Source organism: Myxine glutinosa, chromosome 13 (genome assembly GCF_964187855.1).
Source record: "Myxine glutinosa chromosome 13, kmMyxGlut1.1, whole genome shotgun sequence".
Classification (NCBI taxonomy): domain Eukaryota; kingdom Metazoa; phylum Chordata; class Myxini; order Myxiniformes; family Myxinidae; genus Myxine; species Myxine glutinosa.
In genome coordinates, this window is record NC_136273.1 from 5552865 (window position 1) to 5574790 (window position 21926).

General features: G+C 48.8%; 1 protein-coding gene across 1 annotated transcript in view; it reads right to left on the reverse strand.

Annotated features, from left to right (window-relative positions):
• Positions 1 to 21926, reverse strand: part of LOC137439188 (DNA-directed RNA polymerase III subunit RPC4) — an 82918-nt gene that overhangs the window by 37185 nt on the left and 23807 nt on the right. The window lies entirely within an intron of this gene.

Genomic DNA, 21926 nt, shown 5'->3' on the forward strand with positions numbered 1-21926 from the left:
CTGATACTACCGACTCAAAATCTAATTTGCTGAGGTGGACCCAGAAGATGATATCAAAACCTTACCAAATTTTGCATAGGAACTTTATTTTATGACTGGAACAAAATAAAATTGGGGACAGATTGTTTTCTTGACATAGGGGCGTTTGATGCACCCTAGCTCACGCGGCGGATTGGCTCCCTGTTTGCCCTGCGAGGCATCACGGCCGACGACACCCGCTTCCACCATGTGGTAGCAGCGCTCGGTTCAGCCACCGCGGCCCGCGCCCTGAGCCTCCTCGAGAGCCCGCCAGCCGCTGACAAATACGGCGCGATTAAAAAGCTCCTCCTCGACGCTTTCGCCCTCCCATCGGCGGAATGCGCACGGCGCCTGCTCGACCTGCCCGAGCTCGGCGACACGCGCCCGTCCGAGCGAATGGACTACATGCTTTCGCTGCTCGGCGAGCACTCTCCGGCATTCCTGTTCCGGGAGCTGTTCCTCCGTCAGCTGCCTAGCCCGGTACGCCTCGCCCTGGCGAGCACGACGATCACGGATCCCCGCGCCCTCGCCAGGGAAGCCGACAAGATCTCCGCGGCAGGCCAACGCATTGCAGCAGTGACCTGGGGCCCACCGCCGTCTGACGCAACGCCCATGGCGCCCGAGCACCCGGCACGGTCGATGACCGAACTGCCGACGCAATTGGCGGCCGCAACGCCGAGCCGACCACCTCCAGCACGACGACCGGGGCCTCCACCTGACCAAGCGTGGTGTTACTATCATGCCAGGTTCGGACAGAAGGCCCGGACATGCCGACCCCCGTGCACCTTCGGCAGGCCGGGCCGGCGTTCATTACCAGCCATGAGCGCCGGCCACACGGGCAACTTACTTTTCATCACGGACAAAGCGTCCGGACGGCGCTTCCTGTGCGACACCGGCGCCCAACTGAGCGTCATACCCGCCTCCGATCAGGACAGGCAGTCCGCGGTTTGCGGCCCCTCCTTGGTTGCGGCCAACGGATCGGCCATCCGCACCTTCGGCCCGCGCAACGTCACCCTCTGCTTCGGCGGCCAACGCTTTACTTGGACTTTTGTAACCGCCAGCGTGCCCATGGCTCTGCTAGGCGCCGACTTCCTCTGCGCACACGGACTGCTGGTGGACGTCCAACGGCGTCGCCTCATCAACGCCGAGACCTTCAGCTCCCTGGTATGCACATTGAGCAGCTCCGCTCCGACCGAGCTGGCATGCGCCCTCCCGGCGGCGAACGAGTTTGCTCGCCTGCTCACGGAGTTCCCGGCCCTCACGCGGCCGACGTTTTCGGCCGTCGCAGTACGACATGGGATCGAGCACCACATACCAACCACGGGCCCGCCGGTCTACGCCAGAGCCCGCCGCCTCGACCCAGCCAAGCTCGCCGTGGCCAAAGCCGAGTTCGACGCTTTGGAACACCTCGGCATCGTGCGGCGCTCCGATAGCGCGTGGGCTTCGCCACTACACATCGTCCAAAAACCAGGGGGCGGCTGGCGCCCATGTGGCGACTACCGCCGCCTTAACGACGCTACCACCCCCGACAGGTATCCGATCCCGCACATCCAAGACTTCTCTGCCCGTCTGGCAGGACGGGTCATTTTTTCAAAAATCGATCTCATATGGGGATACCACCAGGTACCTGTCAGGGCAGCCGACGTCCCTAAAACGGCCGTCATCACGCCGTTCGGCTTGTTCGAATTCCTACGGATGCCGTTTGGCCTCAAGAACGCGGCTCAGGCGTTCCAGCGCTTGATGGATGGCGTGCTGCGTGACCTGCCTTTCCTCTTCGTTTACCTGGACGACATCCTCGTCGCCAGCACGTCCCGGGCCGAGCACCTCCGAACACTGTTCGGGCGCCTCAGCGAGCACGGCCTCATCGTCAACCCGGCCAAATGCCACTTCGGCACGACGGCCGTTGATTTTTTGGGCCACCACATCACCAAGAACGGGGCCGTGGCGCTGCTAACCAGGGTCGAGGCCATCACCACGTTTCCGCGTCCCCGCTCCATAAAGGCCCTGCAGGAATTCCTGGGAATGGTGAATTTCTATCACCGCTTCGTGCCCCGTGCTGCTCAACTCATGCGGCCCCTCTACGGAGCCCTCCGGGGCAAGCCGGCCAAGCACGACATCGTCTGGTCCGCAGCAATGGACGCGGCCTTCCAAAGCTCAAAGCGGGCCCTCGCCGACGCAACACTGCTCGCTCACCCAGTGCTCAACCCTCCCATCGCCCTCACCATGGATGCCTCCGACTATGCGGTGGGCGCCGTACATGAGCAATGGGTGAACGGGGTTTGGCAGCCACTCACTTTTTTCAGCCGGCAGCTCCGGCCGAACGAGCTCAAATATAGCACGTTTGACCGTGAGCTCCTCAGTCTACACCTGGCCGTTCGCCATTTCCGCCACCTCCTGGAGGGCCGACCCTTCACGGCGTTCGTCGACCACAAGCCGTTGGTTTACGCAATGGCCAAGGTCACGGAGCCGTGGTCGGCCCGCCAACAGCGCCACCTCTCCGCCGTGTCGGAGTTTACCACGGACATCCGGCACGTCGCCGGCAAAAACAACGCCGTGGCCGACTGTCTTTCTCGGGCCAGCGCGAACGCGGTCCACCTCGGCGTGGACTTCGCGCTTATGGCGGCGGACCAAACCACCGACACCACGGTGCAAGCCCTCCGGGCGGCGGACACGGGCCTCCGCCTGGCCGACATCCCCTTCGCGGACACTGTCCTGCTCTGCGACGTCTCCCAAGGCCGGCCTCGCCCCATCGTGCCCGTTACCTGGCAACGCCGCATCTTCGCCTCCCTCCACGGCCTTTCCCACCCGGGCCGGAAAGCTTCCCTGAAGCTGGTGTCGGCGCGATTCGTCTGGCACGGCCTTCGACGGGACGTCCGCGATTGGACCAGCACCTGCACAGCCTGCCAACAGGCCAAGGTCCACCGACACACCCAGGCCCCGCTGGCACCTTTCACCGTGCCCGATCGACGTTTCGACCACGTCAACGTGGATCTGGTGGGCCCCCTCCCCCCATCACGGGGGTTCACACACCTGCTCACCATGGTGGACAGGACCACCAGGTGGCCGGAGGCCGTTCCCCTCGTCTCCACCACCACCGCCGACGTGGCGCAGGCTTTCATTGCCACCTGGGTCGCCCGCTTCGGCGCACCGACGGACATCTCGTCGGACTGCGGACCGCAGTTCACCTCCGAGCTGTGGGGCGCGGTCGCCCACAACCTGGGGGTCAAGCTCCACCGTACTACGGCCTACCACCCCCAAGCCAACTGGTTGTGCGAGCGATTCCACCGCTCCATGAAGGCCGCGCTCATGGCCGGCCTTCAAGACGGCGGTTGGGCCGACCGGCTACCGTGGGTCCTTTTGGGCCTCCGCACGGCCCCCAAGGAGGACCTCCGGGCATCCACCGCCGAGCTTGTCTACGGCCAGGCGCTACGCGTCCCGGGCCGATTCGTGCCCGACGCTACCAGTCCCTGGTCCGCAGCTCACCAGCGCTCGGACCTCCAGGAGGCCGCCCGACGGTTTGCCCCCGTGCCAACATCCCACCACGGTGACCCCCAGTCCTACGTCCCCCCAGCGCTTCGCACAGCAGAGTACGTTTTTGTGCGTCATGACGCACATCGGGGGCCACTCCGGCCGCCGTACGACGGGCCCTTCCGGGTCCTGCGATGGGACGACAAGTCGTTCGTCATCGACATCGGCGGCAGGTCGGACCGGATTGCGGTGGACTGCCTCAAGCCGGCGCACGTGGACATCGACCAACCGCCACGGTTGGCCCTTCCGCCGCGGCGAGGCTGCCCCCCCCGTCCACGGTGCCCCCCACTCGACCGCCCACCACCACACCGGACCACCCCCCACGACCCGCCAGGGGTCGCTTCGGCCGGGTCATCAGGACCCCCCTCAAATTGACCATGCCGGTGCAAGTCGATTCTGGGGGGACGTGTGTAGCGGCTACCGCTGGGTTTACACAATCGCCTTGCACCTACCAAGGACGCGGAGCGATCACCATGCCGGGCTCGTCCAGGACGCCCGGACAGGCCCGCGCTCAACTTGCCAGGCCACGCCCACTCTCGACTTGCCGGGACGCCCGGGCATGCCCGCCCTCGACTTGCCAGGACGCCCGGCCACGCCCCCTCTCGCCTTTCCCGGGCAAACGCTCCGGGATAATGTGTGTATATATATTGCTGCCCGATAAACGGGCTTTTTAGAGAGTACCCGAGTTGTTTTGTGACAATAAAGAAACTCGGACGAATTCCAGCTTTTTGTCGCGTCCATTCTTCCGATTACGTGGGAGCACAGCTCCTTCAGTACAGTATATATTTTGCCAACGAGGTTGAATCTTTCGGATTGTTGACTAAATTGTTTTAAAGGTATCATAACCATGTGATGTAATTTCTCTCAGGAACGTTTCCCCCATAAATGTCGACAGAGGCTCAAATGGCGCGGTTTTACCTCACCTCAGCTCGCCGGATTTTGTGTACTTGTTTAAAATTTCCTGCTACCTCACAAAAATAATCCAAACCCCCAGTTATATCACGTTTACCTCCTGAATTTGATACACGAGGCCATAGTTGATGCGCTGTCGTTCCTTGGTTGGACCAATCAGATTCATTGTTCTTGGGTCGGATTGTTCCTCTGACGTGACGCCATTTTGTTTCTATTGCACGTGCTGCATGGTCCATGAAAGAGAAGCGAAAATGCAAAGTTGAAAAGGCAAATGCAAAAGATCCACGAAACCGGTACGATTTGCGGTCCCTCTGACCTTTTTAAGTGTATTTTATCCATCAGGTCACCAAAATCAAATTTTAAAAGCTTTTTATCATCAATTGAAATGTTCCCTTTAATATTTTGTAAACAAATTACGTACATTTTATCTTTATATCATAAATTATCTTGTTTTTTTCAGTAGACACCACCTATTTTGTCCATTTTTTCATGTCCCCCTTGGCCTTCGATGAAAGTGGACTTGAGATATGACTACTAAAAATGTTTTTAAAATCATAAATTTTGCCATTGACATACAATTGTATCTGTGCTTTATTGCTGGTCATGTTTAGTTTTTTAATAAATCGATGATTTATCATTAAAATAGCATTATATAGTTCTGTCCCCCAGTCGCACTCAACCCCGTTACACAAGTCATTCCCCCCTCCATAAAAATAATGAACTGGCCCTTTAAGTGACATCACCAACAGGAAGTGGCATTCTACAAGTGTTCTGAACAAGATGCTGCAGAGAGAGGTAACTTCCCGCCTTTTTGTCCAATGTTTTATAGTAATTTAAACTTTCATAGTGTGGTCGTACCCTGGTAGGTAAAGCCCTGGTGCCGGCTAGCCTGGTTTTTAGGGTGACATAGTCACAATTTCGGTCTTCGAGGCCGGCCGATAGGCACAGTGTGACCAGAAGGGACGAGGTTCTCCTGACCACGTGGCCCTCGACTTGGTGGGGTTTGTCCGTACAATGTGGGCGCTTCCAGGATGAACTTTAGCCGGGGAGCGTTTGGGCGCCCCGGTCTGATACTGCCGCCCACGCGCAGAACAACGTGTGAGTGCACGTGGGTCCCGGCGGTCCCACTGGCCTGGGTTCGAATCCTGGGTTTGAATCCCGGTCGATCGCTGAATTAACGCCAGGGGGGTTGACTCAGCCTGTCATCCTTCCGAGGTCGGCTAATTGAGTACCAGCTCACTGGTAATTCCCTGTTTGTCGTTAAAGGCGGCAAAAAGGGTTGGCGTCAGGAAGGGCATCCGGCCGTAAAACATTGCTTCAAAAAGGGGACCAAAAAAAAAAAACAACAACCACGGTTCCCGAAAAAGGCCAACCCCCGCTTTGCGGGGAAAAATGGCCTCTAAAGGTGGTTTTTTTTATTTATAGTGTGGTCGTAAAGCTTAACAGCTCAACTCTGTTACATGTAATAAAGATAGAAAACAATTATTTGGGAAAATTATCTTTGTTATTTCAACAATATATTGGATTTCTTACTATCATGCATGCCATGTGGTCTCCCCTTAATCAACACAGGTAGAGTAGTGGCCATCTTGAGTAAAAAAATCACAACCCCGTTACACTCAACCCCGTTGTTAGTTTCATCATAACCGGGTTGTGAGATTGTGACGGGGTTGTGTTTTTAACACTGGTTGTGAAGTTATCATATTATTTAAATTAATTATTATATTTCATCAACATTCTTATACTACATGCATATTATATACTTGATAATGTCTATGCCAAAGCTGGGTTTGCTGTTATTTTTTTACACAGTCATACAGTAATAACCTATTAGAATGACATCATTGGAAAGGTTTTCTATTCTTCTCAAAGTTTCTGCCTATAGAATAGCTCTGAAAGTATATTTGATTTAATTATATCAATTTAAATATCTACAGACATCTATGTCCAAGATGGCACCAACAACAGCGGCAGAAAGGCAGAGGCAGTACCGTGCCCGCCTAAAAGCTGATCCTGCAAGGAGAGAGCAATACTTGCAGAGAGAACGACAAAGATGGAAAAACAATGTAGAGGCTGGGAAAAAACAAGCAATCAATGACTTAAGTCCAAGAGAACAGCGGCACAAGCGTAAATCCTGGAGAGCCGCCTACAACAGAAGCAAGGAGAGGAGAGAAGCACTGAAGAACCTAACCACTCCTCCACTAAGTCCAGAAGATGCCCCTCGTCCACAAAGTCCAGAAGATCCCCAGGAGCAGGACACACCTTCAAGGTTAGAGCAAAGAGTAGTTAAGAGTGTTGTAAAATTACTTGTTTGAGGGTTATAAAGAGTTTGAAAATGTTGAGGTTGCATGTGATTGTTTTAGAAAATTGATGTTGGTGTTGAATTGACTAATGTATTGACTGTTTATAGGCAACATGTGGCAGGGAAGAAAAAGACCAGAAAAGAAAGAAGCAGACTGATGATGGAACTTCAAGAACTAAAAGAAGAACTAGACAAAGAAAGAAAACGCTCAACAAAATATAAAAAGAGGTACCAACGTGTAAAGAGGCATTCTGAATCACCAAGGTCAAAGGTGAATGACTTAACAGCAAAGTGCCCTGTGAACCCAAAGATCAGGAAGATCTTGCTGTTTCACCATTCAATGATTGAAGACGTAAAGAGAAAATATCAGCAGGCCACCACAGAAAGGGACAGACAACTCATTGCAAAACTGTCAAGGGGAGGCAAAATTGTCAAAAAATATAGGTTGCAGAGAATGGCTGAAGAATCCCTGGGCTTTTCTCCCAAGCATTGGAAACACAACTTTGAGAGTCTGAATTATGAAAGGAAGAATACCACCAGGTTCGCTGATGTCTTCAAACAAAAGTAAAGAAGTTTTATTTAAGAGATGACGTCAGCAGGATCACCACAGGGACCAAACAAACACTGACAAGAAACAAAATAAAGAAGCAGAAAAGATTCCTGGTGGATACACTGAAAAATCTGCACAGAAGATTTTTATCGGAGAACCACCATAACAGGATCTCGTATTCTCTATTTTGTATTCTTCGACCTTTTTGGGTCGTCAATCCCACAATCTCTGAACGAGACACGTGCATGTGTAAGTTGCATGAGAATCTAGGCTTTGTAGCTGAGAAGCTCCACCAGCTGAAACTTATCGAGACGGCCAATCTTGAAAACCTGGTAGAGAAGGTGTGCTGCAACTCCTCCAACAAGAACTGCATGTATGGCGAGTGTGTGGACTGCAAGGAAAAGTGTGTCCCAATCTCCAGTACATATGACGGTACAGCAAAAGTATCTTTCACTCAGTGGGTCACAGAAGTTAAGGAGATGGATAAAAAGAAAGAGGGAGAAAAGAGGTCAACTGTAAAGGCCACCATCAAGAAATCTGTGGAAGGCACACAGGAGAACCTTACTGAGTTGTTCCACACCTACTTCCAGCGGTTCAAACGACATTACTTCAACATCAAGCAGCAGTATGGCTTCTGCCGTGAGCTGAAGAAGAACATGTCAGTGGACGAGGCCTTGATATATATTGACTTTTCAGAAAATTACAGCTGCAAATATAGCTCCCAGATTCAAGCAGTGCACTTTGGGGCTTCACACCAGCAGGCCACTCTACATACAGGGGTGTTGTATGTGGGTGGAAAACCAGAGCCTGTGTGCTTCAGCACCATCTCCCCCTGCAGACATAAAAGCCCTCCAGCAATATGGCAACACCTCAATCCAGTGCTGGATTATCTTCAGGCCACACATCCACAAGTGTCTGTGCTGCACTTTTTAAGTGATGGCCCCTGTACTTAGTACAAACAACGGGGCAACTTCTTCCTTTTCAGCACAGAATTGTACAGAAGAGGATTCATGGCTGGCTCTTGGAATTTTTTCGAAGCTAATCACGGCAAAGGAGCACCAGATGGTGTCAGGGGAGCCTTAAAACGATCAGCTGACATGATGGTGGCGAAGGGCCGTGATATCCCGGATGCAGAAGAGCTGTATAAGGCCTTGACCGAGGCAAACACAACAGTGAAACTGTTCTTTGTGAAGGGTGAGGATGTTGAGAATGCAATGGAGGAAATGCCAAAGCAAATACCAGCAGTGCCGGGAACAATGAGAATCCACCAGGTGATTACTCTGGCTCCAGGAGAACTGCTACATCGTGATGTCAGCTGCTTTTGCACAACACAGAAGCAGTTTAACTGCAACTGCTTCAAGACCCAGAGTTTCAGTTTCGGCCAGAGGGTAGTTGCTGTGCCTGTGCCACAGCCAGCCAATGAAGAGAACACACAGTCAGAGCCAGCCAGTGAAGAGAACCCACAGCCAGAAAAGGAAATCCAGTGGGGAAGTCCAGAGGTCATTGGGAAGTGGTGCATGCTCCGCTATGATAAAGGCCCGTATCCAGGCATCATCCTTGGCACAGAAGAAAGTCATGTCCAAGTAAAATGTATGCATCGTGTTGGGATAAACCGATACTTCTGGCCAGCTCGGGATGATATCCTCTGGTACCTGTTTGACGATGTCCTTGAACTCATTCCACCCCCACAGCCTGTGACAAAGCGCCACGTAGAGATCTTGAAAGAGGTGTGGGACAGACTGTCACAATGAATGCCTCAAAACATGAGGCGCGCGCACACACACACACACACACACACACAACCCCCCCACACACACAGACACACACACACACAGAAAGCATTTTTGACAGAACACTGAAAACTGAAACACTGAAAATTTTTAGCACTGAAAACTGTGAAGTGAAACCTATTTCTAGTATATATATGTTTTCATTGTTATCTTTATTTGTGTTCTTGATTACCCGTTTGACCCACTCAGGTAATTCCCTGACAGCAGTGACCACAACGTCCCCCAGCCCTCCCCCCTGCTGTCACACACCCCCTCCCCCCCAAAGTATTTTCAATGTTTGACATGTTCCGTCAATTAATAAAAGTTTATGTACATGTAACAAGCACAAAGTGTGTTTTGCACTAAAACAGGTATTTAGTTAAGTTACCCTGAGGCCTTGCAAATCTTGTTTGACCGGAGGTCAAACAAGATTTGGTTCTTATGCCTGTGACTGCAGGTTGGTTTTACACTGCACATGTACACACACACAAACACACACACACACACACACACACACACACACACACACACACACACACACACCACAAAATTGCACTTGTTTTATTTTGATGACCTACCTGTATTCAGTCTCATGTTTACATTTTACTGCACAGTACAGTATATTGTTGTTATTTTGTTTGTTGGTCTTTAGTTAAGTTATCCTGAGGCCTTGCAAATGTTGTTTGACCAGAGGCTTGGTTCTTATGCCTGAGACTGCAGGTTGGTTTTGCACTGCACATGCACACACACACACACACACACACACACACACACACACACACACACACACACACACACACACACACACACACCACAAAACTGCACAAGTTGTTTTATTTTGATGACCTATTCAGTCTCACGTTTACATTTTACTGTACAGTATATTGTTGTTATCATCAGTGTTAATAAAATTCAGTTAAATTAAAATGTATGTCTATTGTTCTTCTTAAATGGTTGCATAATGAAATACAATGTTTATAGAAAATATTACATTGAATTTGAGATTAAAAACAACTATTTATGTTAAGCTGTATTAGTGTATTTGTCTCTTCAACCCCGTTTACCACCTTCAACCCTGTTATCCTAGTCTCAACCCTGTCACGCCTATATTTTTTGTGATTTATTTCTTTAGATTTTATGAAAATGTATGTAATGTTTGTTGAACTCTGTCAGAAATGTTCAGAGCAATCATAACAATACCTTTTTTAGTTAAAAGTCAGATGCTAAAGTAGATTTATGATAAAAAACAATCAAAAATGTGGCACATTTGAAGCTTTAGTATAACAAAAGTGGGAGAATTGATGTACTTTTTATATTTCCAATTATTTAATTAGTGTGAGGGACATTTGATGAATAGGAAAATGTTTGTTTAATTACAAATACAGTTCATAATCATATTCAAACAGCTTCCAGAGTGTCCATAACGGGGTTGAGAAAATATAGTGCCGTATCATAAAATAATGACCAATAATAATAGGGATTTAATGCCTGAGATGGGAAAATATTTTTTTCTGCAAGTTTAATCTTATCAAGTTAAATCAAGTTTGCAAGTCAATCAAGTTTGCAACAAGTTCATCTGCAAGTTAAATCAAGTATATCCTGGATAACAAACTGGACTTTCTCTGTCTCACCGAAACCTGGCAACAACCACTGGACTACTACACGCTCAACCTCACCACACCCAATGGATATTCCTGCGTCAATAAACCACGCTCGGAGGGCCGAGGTGGTGGAATTGCCGTTATCCACCATCAAGACATCAGGACCAGCCTCATCCCCATCGCCTCATCCTCATCCTTTGAACACCTGGCTTTTAAACTCTCTGGTCGCACGCAGTCAGTCATGGCTGTCGTCTACCGCCCTCCCAAACCACACCCATTATTCCTGTCTGACTTCTCCTACTTTCTGACCCAGCTATGTTCCCTCTCCCCCTCAATCCTCCTCCTTGGTGATTTCAATATCCACATGGACTCCACAATAACCACTGACTTCACTGATTTACTCACCTGCTTTAACCTCACTCAACATGTCAACTTTCCTACGCATATCCGTGGTCACATTTTGGACCTTGTCTGCTCCACTGGATTAATTTTGCACCATCTCTCTGGCTCTGACCTCACCCTCTCTGACCACTTAGCCATCACTATGACCATCAACATCCCCACCCCAACACCAAGACATTATCGCACGATCAACTTCCGTAAGCTAAACGCTCTTTCACCTACCTCATTCTCATCCACCCTCTCTGAAAAAATGTCCACTTCTCCCTTCATTGACCTCCACACCCCTTCCGACCTCACTGACTACTACAACCACACTCTCTCCTCCTGCCTTGACCAGCTTGCGCCTGTAAAAACCAAAACAGTTTCTTTCACCCATTCTACTCCCTGGTTTACCCCTGAACTCCGCCTGATGAAAACTCGTGCTCGCCAACTTGAAAGACTCCGCAATAAAACAGGTCTCACAGTTCACTCCCAAGCCTACAAGGACCACCTACACTACAAAGATGCCCTCTCCCACGCCCGCTCCGCCTACTACTCTCAAATTATCCACTCTGGCTCCGGAAACCCAAAAGCACTCTTCTCGACAATAAACAAACTCCTCCGCCCCCTGGACACCACCACCCAGTCATTCACAGTAGACAACTGCATCTCCTTCCTTTCTTTCTTCCAACGCAAAATTGACAACATCTACAACCGCTTGACCACCGCCGCACCCGCTCCCCCTCCAACCACCTGCCCCCCCCCCTTATCCTGCCTTCCCCTGTCTCAATTCTCCCCGGTCTCCCCTACTGACCTCTCTGAACTCCTCATAGGAATGAAAACTGCCACCTGCACTCTTGACCCCATCCCCTCCAGCTTTGTCAAGGCCTCCCTCCCTGCTCTCTCTCCACTTATCATTGCAACAATAAACTCCTCCCTGTCTACAGGCATCGTCCCACCATCCCTCAAAATTGCTGCTGTTACCCCCATTCTAAAAAAACCTGGTCTAAACCCTGACACCCTAAACAACTTCAGACCCATCTCCAACCTACCCTTTCTGTCGAAAGTTTTGGAACGCGCTGTAGCCACTCAACTCAAACATCACCTCTCTGCCAATAACCTGTATGAAACATTCCAATCCAGATTCTGCTCCAACCACAGTACTGAAACTGCTCTCCTCAAAATCATCAATAACTCCATCAATAACTGCAAATCCCCCACTGCTCCCCTCCCCCAAGGTGTCCCCCAAGGTTCAGTTCTTGGCCCCCTCCTCTTCATCCTTTACCTGTCCCCCCTCGGTCACTTAATCCGCCGTCATGGTCTCCAATTCCACTGCTTCGCCGATGACATCCAGCTTTTCATCTCCACCAAGTCCGTCTCCACCGACACCCACTCTATCCTGACAAACTGCATCTCTGAAATAAAATCCTGGCTTCAAATCAACTTCCTCAAACTTAACTGTGATAAATCTGAAATAATCATCATTGGCCCAAAAACGCTCACAAAATCCACCCATAACTTTGCCCTCAACATCGACGGTATCCCAGTATCCACCTCCCCTCTCATCCGGAATCTTGGCGTCATCTTTGACCAAACCCTCTCCTTCGACAAATACACTAAACAGATCACAAAGACAGCCTTCTTTCACCTGAAAAACATCGCCCGTCTCCGCTCATCCCTCTCCTCCACGGCTGCAGAAACCCTCATCCACGCCTTCATCACCTCCCGTCTGGACTACTGCAATAGCCTCCTCTATGGTTCACCCTCAACAATCACCAATAAACTCCAATACATTCAAAACTCCGCTGCCCGTCTACTCACCCATTCCCGGACCCGTGACCACATCACCCCCGTCCTTTACAAGCTTCACTGGCTCCCCATCTCCCAGAGAATCCAGTACAAAATCCTCCTCGACCTACAAAGCCCTCCATAACCTGGCCCCATCCTACCTGGCTGACCTCCTCTCCAGACACACTCCCACCTGCAACCTCCGCTCTGCTGGTACCAACCTCCTGACCCCCCCCCCCCCCCCCCCCATCCGGACCAAATTCAGATCCTGGGGGGACAGGGCCTTCTCCATCGCTGCTCCCACCCTCTGGAACTCACTACCCCACACCATCAGAGACTCCTCCTCACTCACCACATTCAAAACATCACTCAAGACCCACCTGTTCAGCACTGCATTCAACATTCAACCCACAGCATTTAACCCCTGACTATCGCTTCTCCTTCTCCCTCCTTTTGCTTTAAATATTTCCCTATTGATTCTTGTCCTTTTGCAATTGTTGTTTCCATGTTTTGTTATGCATTATGTTTTGCACTCTGTCAAAGCGCCTTTGGGCTTCATGAAAAGCGCTATACAAAATAAATGAATTATTATTATTATTATTATAAATATGTCCTTAATGTTGTGGGGTATTCAGAAAAGTGAAACATTTGGGTCATTAAAAAAAAAAAAAAAATCCAAATCGTACCGGTTTCGTGGAATGACTCAATTCTATAGTTTAAGTACAAAACATTGTAATGCTTTGTACTTAAACTATAGTTGCATTTTCGCGAGAAAATCTCGAGAAGATAATTATCTTGAGATTTTCGGGAACATTACACTGAAAATGGAGAAATGTGTGGTGGAGGGAATTCAAAGTTTAGTACATGGGCTTATGTATATTTGTGGACCGTTTTGCTAGATTCTTGGCAACAAGGCTTAAATCACTCTAAATAGCATTAAAAAAAAAAATTGCTGTTGCCAAATTTTCACGACATCTTCATGGCGGCCATCTTGGATTTCAAGATGGCCACCATTTCGGACCTATTTTGCCTTATATCTCACTTATTAATCAAGGTATCAGCACAAGAATAGTGTCCTTACCCACATTTTCGGGGTCAAGGAAGACAATGGTAATAATCAAATTTCAGCTGGATGGCCAACATCTATCTATAATTCCAGCAATCTCTGTGTGTCTGTCTGTGTGTCTGTGTGTCTGTGACCGCTGTTTCTCGACAACCACGGGTCCGATATACTTGAAACTTGCCAGGTATATTGCTGGGGACCCGAGGATGTGCCTTTTCAAGGTTTCATATTAATCGGACAATTACTTACCGAGCTATGTCCAAAAAACGATTCAACCAATCAGAGAGCAGCGAGCTATCACGTGTGCCGAACGTGGCGATCAGACTCTGCCTCGGACGGCACATTTGACAGCGTATTCATTTATTTCACGTTGGAAAACTATGTTGCCGTTAAACTATGTTTTAAAACGAATTCAAACTGCGATTAAATTAAAACGATTCATCGTAACTGCGATTTGCGAACTTCCGGACAGTGAAGACTGTCCGGCAGCACGCTTTCCGGCAGCCAATCACAGAACGCTTTGTTGCGTAGGCGTGGCCGATGTGAGAGCGAGCGGAGCTGAGCGCGTTACGAGCTGACCGCCATTACGGTTCGTAATTCGATTTCTTATGCGCATTATTTCTCCCAATTCAGTCAGAGCGAAGGGCGGAAGCGAAGAGCGTTGTTTTTTTTGTTTACGGGCATACGGGCGGGGTAGAGCGTACGGGTAGCGTTTTTTTTTTTTTTTGGCAAGGAACGGGCACCCACGTACGGGCAATGCCCTAGTCTTTATAATTTCAAGATGGCCACCATTTTTAAACTAGTTTTGCCCAAACTCCAGGTCAAAGCCATACTTTAAAAGGTTTTCATGTATATCAGGTTTAAATATAAATGTCCTGGTATTGAATCTATTTACTTTTACTCACAGGTACTTACATTTTTAGATAATGGTTAGGATTGGATTGGGAGGGGGTGGATAGGAGGTGGGGGGACAGGGGAGTTCTCCTGCCAGATCCACACCCAAATATTATCTAAAGAATCAAGCTACCGTACATCTAGTTTTAGTCAAATATTATTCCTGAAACTGTGTTGGATGACTTTTTAACAATCTTTATTCTTTTCAGATGTGCAGCAGACGACCTTGAGAAGTTGCATTCTTGGATAACTGTGGAGGAAGAACGACTGCCGGCATCATGACCACGCCAGAGGAACCTGCTGCTAAAAAGAAGCCCATTGACTTCAGTCTTTGTTTGCTATGCCAAGGGAAGAAATACATAAAAAGGAAAGTGCTTGAGCCTTTAAGCACACCACAGGCAGATACATATGAGACATTTTTCCGAAATCTCACCAAACGAGATACATACAGGAATCCAACATATGTGGCCATAAATCAAAGACTGCAAGGCTTATCCGCTGGTGATCTGATGTCAAGAAAAGCATTATGGCATCGGAGCTGTTACGGTATGCTGACACATATACAGCATATTGAACGTGATAAAGGACGATATGAACAAGCCACAAGTCAAATGGACACTCGTGTTCTGACCGGAGGTAAGAAACGAGGAAGACCATCAACAACTCCTATTCCAGAGGAAGCCTCCTGTTCAGCACCAGCAGAAAGGCAGACACGGTCGACAGTACCATCATTCTGCCGGAATATGTGCTTTTTTTGTCGGACTGTGAAACAGGACAAAAAGACCGGGACAGAAGAGATACGCTGTGAGTGTAGAAGCAAAGATATTGGTAGGTCAGTTAAACAGATTGTGGAAAACAGTGACAACAGTGTCTGGAAACTCAACCTTGCGGACTTTCTCGTTGAGGGAGATTTTCTTGCAAGGGACATAACCTACCATAAGAGCTGTTTGACCTCCAACTGGAGTCGCTACGTGCAAATGCCACAGCGCAAAAATTGTGCAGGTGACCAAAGTGCTGATGGGGACTTAGGACAGAGAGAGAGATTTGTATCAGCTGAAATTGAGTTCTTCGCTGAATTACAGGATTGCATCGATGATGGACAGTTTGTCTCAACACCTGAGGCTGATGAGGTCTACAGTAACATGATGCGGGACTATGGTATTCAGAATCACAGCATCACCAGGGGCAGGCTGTTACAGAAGATCCGTGAGAACATTTGTTGTGATATTACCGATGGTCAAGGCCAAAAACCTTCTGTCATTCATGGCAAAAAGGCAAGAAGGACAGCAATAGATGCTGCAAAAAAGGAGAAAAATATCAAAGAAGACATGTTGCAGATATTCAAATGTGCAAAGTGTGTACGACAATCCATTTTTCACTCTAGAGATGTTGAAAAGGCATGGACATTTCAGGGATCTTTACTGGACTACAATGATTCGGATATTCCATGTGAGTTGTTCACTCTCATCCGATGGATAATTCAGGGAGCACAAGCTGCTACAACTGCATCACGAGCCGATGAACTACGGAAAACATGCATGATAATATCGCAGACTGTGGTTCGAGAATGCAAGTCACCTCGACAGGTTTCACTCGTGCCAAAAACGCCAGAGTCGTCATTTCGGCAAATGAATGATCCGTGAGATTTTTTGACAGTGATCCATGACAGTATTTCTGTCGCCTCTTCTGTCCGAAAGGTGTCACAATAAGAAGTGCTGCTGAACTACGATGGCACCTATTCCGCCAGCTGAAGGCTGATCAGGGAGTCGAGAAACTAATACCAACTGCTGGTGCCTGGAAAGAGCATGTCCAGCGTGCTCATTTGCAAGCACACACGTGGGCACAAGATCTAACTCTAAATCCAACTGTGATCGACCCAAACACCTTGGGATGGGAAACTGTTGGAGGCGAATTGAGACCAGTCCTGACGCAGGTTGCAATTGCTCCAGCCTCAATTCTCCAACTTGTTCGCTGTGGCTGTGGACGAGCTGCAAAGAATCCTAGCAAATTGTGTTCACGCAGGTGTTCATGCAAAGCTAGGAATGTAGTCTGTACCGAATTGTGTAACTGTGATGCTGATTTGGAGAAATGCTGCAACACTGATGCCCAGCCTATTGGGAATGACATTGTGTTTGATCAGTAGAGAGCCCGTCGTTTGGATTTTTGATAGGAGTTGTTTGATGAAACAAACTGATTAACAAACTGTAGCATTGCTTTCAGAAAAGGCTTAAGTCTATGATGGTTGCTAGCCACCACAACTAGTCTTCATCAATTGTCTCAGACGAAGACACTAGGCTATGTTTGCTCATACTTTGATTAAAAATGGCGGCCATCTTGAAATTATAAAGATGTTGGCCATCCAGCTGAAATTTGATTATTACCATTGTCTTCCTTGACCCCGAAAATGTGGGTAAGGACACTATTCTTGTGCTGATACCTTGATTAATAAGTGAGATATAAGGCAAAATAGGTCCGAAATGGTGGCCATCTTGAAATCCAAGATGGCCGCCATGAAGATGTCGTGAAAATTTGGCAACAGCAATTTTTTTTTTTATATGCTATTTAGAGTGATTTAAGCCTAGTTGCCAAGAATCTAGCAAAACGGTCCACAAACTTTGGTTTCCCAACATAAGCCCATGTACTAGTTTGTGTTTTGACTTGGATCGGCATCGCTCGATGTACATCCCTCGGATGGACGTGAAGCTGGCTGTCCGCACAGGGGAGGCGAGTTATCGCCGGCAGTGTCCGCACAGGGGAGGCGAGTTATCGCCGGCGGTGTCCGCACAGGGGAGGCGAGTTATCGCCGGCATTGTCTGCACAGGGGAGGCGAGTTATCGCCGGCAGTGTCCGCACAGGGGAGGCGAGTTATCGCCGGCAGTGTCCGCACAGGGGAGGCGAGTTATCGCCGGCAGTGTCCGCACAGGGGGGGCGAGTTATCGCCGGCATTGTCCGCACAGGGGAGGCGAGTTATCGCCGGCATTGTCCACACACGAGGCGAGTTATCGCCGGCAGTGTCCGCACAGGGGAGGCGAGTTATCGCTGGCATTGTCCACACACGAGGCGAGTTATCGCCGGCATTGTCCACACACTAGGCGAGTTATCGCCGGCATTGTCCACACACAAGAGGCGAGTTATCGCCGGCATTGTCCACACACGAGGCTAGTTATCGCCGGCATTGTCCACACACAGGGGAGGCGAGTTATCGCCGGCATTGTCCACACACAGGGGATGCGAGTTATCGCCGGCATTGTCCACACACAGGGGAGGCGAGTTATCGCCGGCATTGTCCACACACAAGAGGCGAGTTATCGCCGGCATTGTCCACACACAAGAGGCGAGTTATCGCCGGCATTGTCCACACACAGGGGAGGCGAGTTATCGCCGGCATTGTCCACACACAAGAGGCGAGTTATCGCCGGCGTTGTCCACACACAAGAGGCGAGTTATCGCCGGCATTGTCCACACACGAGGCGAGTTATCGCCGGCGTTGTCCACACACGAGGCGAGTTATCGCCGGCATTGTCCACACACAGGCGAGTTATCGCCGGCATTGTCCACACACAAGAGGCGAGTTATCGCCGGCATTGTCCACACACGAGGCGAGTTATCGCCGGCATTGTCCACACAGGGGAGGCGAGTTATCGCCAGCATTGTCCGCACGGGGGAGGCGAGTTATCGCCGGCATTGTCCGCACAGGGGAGGCGAGTTCTCGCCGGCATTGTCCACACACGAGGCGAGTCATCGCCGGCATTGTCCGCACGGGGGAGGCGAGTTATTGTCCGCACGGGGGAGGCGAGTTATCGCCGGCATTGTCCACACAGGGGAGGCGAGTTATCGCCGGCATTGTCCGCACGGGGGAGGCGAGTTATCGCCGGCATTGTCCACACACGAGGCGAGTTATCGCCGGCATTGTCCGCACGGGGGAGGCGAGTTATCGCCGGCATTGTCCGCACAGGGGAGGCGAGTTCTCGCCGGCATTGTCCGCACACAAGAGGCGAGTTATCGCCGGCATTGTCCGCACACTTTACTCCTCCCGTCATTCCCCCAACGCTTTCCTTTATCGTGTTAACAGATCATTTAATCTGATGTTTGTTTGTAGCCGCCATGATGGTCTGAATGACTTCCTCCTGCATCTCATTTTCTTGTTTCTCTCTGTTAAATATGCTTCCTCTCCTATTTTCGTCGCAATTATAAGAGGGTAATTTGAATTTCTAAAATTGCCTCGAAGCTTGTGTTTTTCTTTTGTCCCATTTGCGTCAATAATGTTTTTCAAACGTGAATGGTTTCCAGAAGATGATTAAAAGCGAGTAATTTGTGACGTAATTGTATTTGTCTGGGCTCACGGGGTTTTCGTCAGGGAATATTGCAAAAATCTGGGAACAAATTCCTTACCAAGAAATTTCTTCACCAATGTGTTTGTGAGGGTGTCCACTAACACATTTCAAAAAGTTTAAATTCAAGTCCCCTAGGGGAACCCGTGACAGGGGTCAACAGGGGTCAATTACCTTTTTTAAGATCAAATTTTTCTTATATTTACATTCTGGGTCACAGTATCCGACAGGAAGCATCAAAATTATTCAAAGTAGGCTCATTTTAAAGCTAAGAACATGTCTGACATGGTGATACCTAAAACAAATCAATATGTTAAAAAGCTTACACAATTTTGAGCAAAAAATAATAATTTTTTGGGTAAAAATCAACTTTTCTGGTCTACAATTCGTCTTCTAGGTAGATACCCCTTCGTTTCATTTTTCTGAAAGTTTCCAGCAAACTGCCCAAGATATGCAGCCTTAATGTATTATAAGTAAAACATTCTGGTATTTATAAAATTGAAACTATGAAAGGTCACTGACCTTTATCGTTTTCCCTTATTGTAACATAAATTGTAATAACCGTTACAGGTATTTTTCTTTTGTTACCCTAATTTTTTATCCCTAGCTTTTTCCTTCGTAGGGCAGTACAGGCTAGGAGTACGGACGTAGACATTATTCCCGCACCTCCGCTCAATTGCTCCATCTGTGAAGGCCCGGAGACGGCAGCTCAGAAGCTCGCACAGGCGACTCCTAACGGCTACCCTACTCGGTTGGCGTATGCAGAAGCTGTTGGAAATGCTACAATTTTGGAGCGCATGAAGGAGGCATGGAATGTCGGAAGACTGAGATACCACTTCGAGTGTAAACGTGATTTGTACAACATGTCTGTCAAGGTCACCATGAAGTCAACTCGTAAGTGCGACCTGTTTTACTAGGCAGGGAATAATTATTTACTGACCTGAACATTATTGTTTAAATACTGGTGATATTTCATGTGAACAAACTTCTAAAATAATTCACATTTGATTTATTGCAGGGGCAGCAGGGAAGGAGAAAGGGTCAGCACAGATGAAGAGACGACGCATTTTCTCTGGGTTCAGTGCATCTACTGCATGCAGTTCTACGAGTCCACGTTCCGTTCAGCTTCTGTACAAAAATGTATGCATTCTTTGCAACCAGCCCGCTCATCTCTTCCCAAATCATCCAGGTTAGATTGAAGGGTGTAACAATTTTATGCAGAGTAATAAGCATAAACCGGTCTAACTGATGACATTGTATGTGATGGGTAGTTATGTGATGGGTAGTGACGAAACAATACAGTTATTATTAGAAGTATTCACATTTTGCATGGGATGGGATCGCATGAACTGGTATTGAGCCACTCTCCACTCCCTTACAGAGACTGCTCGAAAGAGATACCGAGTTCCTGATAATTTGACCGCGGATGGACTGAAGACAAGCTTGCTGAAGACAGCACAGGGTCGCAAGGACGATTGGGGTACTGAAGTCACTGGCCGACTGGAAGGGATCAACGACTTCATAGCAGAGGAAACCCTGTATCATTTGCGCTGCAAAGTTCTATTCGAGACAGGTGGTCACTACTCCAAGACTAAAGACGTAAGTGATCTAAAAGTATGATTCTTACTCAGTGAGGCGAATTCAAATTCAATCATTCAAAGTTGAGGCATATTATCAAACTCTGGGACTTGAAAGTTATTAATTATAACAATCTTTTATCCTCAGGTAGGAAGGAAAGCGGATGAGGAGCGAGCCGCTGTATTCTATGAGCTCTGCGAATGGTTAGACTCTGAACTCGAGCACGGGGTGATGACACTTGACCAAGTCCACAGAAAGCTGCAGCAGTTTGATCAGTCACCAGATCAGAGCCTCGCATATTCGAAGAAGTGGCTAAAGAAGAAGCTCCAAGAGAAATACCATGACGCACTGTATTTCGCGTCACAGGAGAGGAGGGCAGATGTGCTCTGTTTGAAAGATAAGACCAGCAACATTCTGCGAGGGCATCATGTTAATGTTCAGTTTGGAGATGAGAAGACTCAGATCATAAAGACTGCACTAAAGTTCATTTGCAACGACATCGCCACTATTGATCGACACCCAAAGTTATATCCCACTGCACACAGTATGACCGATGTCCCTACTCAGCTGGCACTTGTTCCTGAGAGCCTTCAGATGTTCTTGAGACCGATAGTGAAGACAGACGAAAGAGTAGCCATTTGGGGACAGAACTTCATAAAGGCCTATCGGCCTCGGTCAGGGGTATTGCTGGTGGATATCAACAATCCAGTGGCATCGATGGAAGAAAGGTCATTGTGTGCTGCCACCCAAGCCAAATTCTAAATCCCTGGCCTAATCTATGGGTGTACTGTATCAGTTGCATAGCTGTTGCATCAGACCAAACAACACTTCATCTTAACAGGGCCGATGAAGCAAGGCTTGTGTGTAGCTGTGTTTTCACGGTTTGCAAGGCTAAACGAACTACACTGTGCTTGCATGGTATCCTATCATGATCCCAACCTTCATAAGGTTCCATCGAACATTCAGTCACAGCCCATATGGTTCTTTTCCCAATGGAGACTTCTAAGCAGTAGTTAGGGCAAGGATTTTGAATTTGTTCAGGGTACGGGCGACGGCTCACCTACCCTTCCCGAAGGACACCTTGAGGTGGGTCTTCGACGTTCGCCAACTAATGCCGGCAGATAGGAGGCCTAGTTGAACATCCATCCAAGGGACGGCACACACATTGATGAATCGCCCTGTCTGTGAAACAGTCTATAGCTGGATCACTA